Source organism: Quercus lobata, chromosome 8, assembly GCF_001633185.2.
Source record: "Quercus lobata isolate SW786 chromosome 8, ValleyOak3.0 Primary Assembly, whole genome shotgun sequence".
NCBI lineage: Eukaryota > Viridiplantae > Streptophyta > Magnoliopsida > Fagales > Fagaceae > Quercus > Quercus lobata.
The window spans coordinates 65,371,737-65,373,735 of record NC_044911.1 but is presented as its reverse complement, the minus strand read 5'-3'; positions in this window follow the sequence as shown (position 1 = coordinate 65,373,735).

Genomic DNA, 1,999 nt, shown 5'->3' with positions numbered 1-1,999 from the left:
TATATATATATATATAAGGGTCAGTTTGGGATTCGCTTATTTTTTTAAAACTGAAAACTTTTTGCTAAAAGTACTGTAAATAAAGATAAAAGTTAGCTGAAATAGTACATGAGGACCAATTAATAGTACCAAAAAGTACAGTGGGGTCTATAAATAGTAGAAAAAATAAGTTGAATAGTAAATTAAGCTAGTTTTTTAATTTGAAGTCAAACGCACACTAAATACACTAAAATGTACTGCTTAGACATTGCCTTTCTCAAATATGCTTGCGAATCTCAAGCAGATAGGTTCTCAAAAATTGTTAGCATACGCGACTCATACTGGTGGTTGAGTCGAATAGAGACCTATTAAGAAAGTCACGAGAGCTTAAATACATTATATTGAATGGTGAGGATTGAGGAGACAAGAGTAGCAAATAAAGGTTTGTTTAGGGCCGAGTGTGAACAGTAGATTGGATGGGGTGAGAGAGAGAGAGAGAGAGAGAGATGCGAAAATGAGTTTACTAATAACTAAATATTTTATCAAGTTGTCTCAATTATTTATTTGGACAAAATTTAAGGCTCATCTAAGTGACATTCTAGGTGTGAAGAGTCCTATGAATATATATATATATATATATATGAGAGAGAGAGAGAGAGAGAGAGAGAGAGATGCGAAAATGAGTTTACTAATAACTAAATATTTTATCAAGTTGTCTCAATTATTTATTTGGACAAAATTTAATGCTCATCTAAGTGACATTCTAGGTGTGAAGAGTCCTACGAATATATATATATATATATATATATATATATGATAGAGAGAGAGAGATGCGAAAATGAGTTTACTAATAACTAAATATTTTATCAAGTTGTCTCAATTATTTATTTGGACAAAATTTAGTGCTCATCTAAGTGACATTCTAGGTGTGAAGAGTCCTGTGAATATAATTTTGTCAATTAGATGAGCATAAAATTTTGTCCAAATAAATAATTGAGACAACTTGATAAAATATTTAGTTATTAGTAAACTCATTTTCGCATCTCTCTCTCTTTCTCTCTCTTTGCTCACACCCCGTCCAATCTATAAAACCCAAATAGAATACTTAGGGTTGTTTACTTTTGCTTATTTTTTGTAGTTTATTGCACAGTGTTTATCAAAATATATATTTTATGGTAATTTTTATGTTAATTTTGATACAGAAACCTAAAAATTAGTTTATATAAAAAAAAAAAAAAACTAAAAATTAATTTATTTAGAGTGAAAGGAAAAAACAAAACTTTTATCACAAAAAAAACTAAAAATTATATTATTTGCAAAATACCTAAGACAGAAACTAAAAACAAAAAATTTAAAGCAAATCTCAAACATATACTTAGGGTATGTTAGGTATGCTGTAATAGCTCCTGTACTAAAATAGTTATTTATGTGTAATAACAATTTAGTCATTTAGTTGTATTTTTATTACATGAATTAGTTATTACATTGGAATAACTATTCTTTAAATTGAAGAATAGCTATTCCTCTTCAAAATGAATGTAACAGCTATTCATTAGTGCATATAATAGGTTTTAAAATTAATATATTTCCAAAATATAATATTTCTTTATACATCATCTTTTATATTATTTCTATATGTAATAACTAAATTTATGGATAGTAATAGTTATTCCATTACAATATTTTTTATTCCCAATAATAAAGATTATTATTCTTAGTATAATTTACATTCAGTAAACGAAATGTACCCTTAATATGTTAATATGTTGGGGATGAATTTTAGTGCATATAATAGGTTTTGAAATTAATATATTTCCAAAATATAATATTTCTTTATACATCATCTTTTATAAGATTTCCATATGTAACAACTAAACTTATGGATAGTAATAGTTATTCCATTACAATGTCTTTTATTCCTAATAATAAAGATTATTATTCTTAATATAATTTACATTCAGTGAACCAAACGTACCCTTAATATGTTAATATGTTGGGGATGAATTTTAGGGTGTCACTC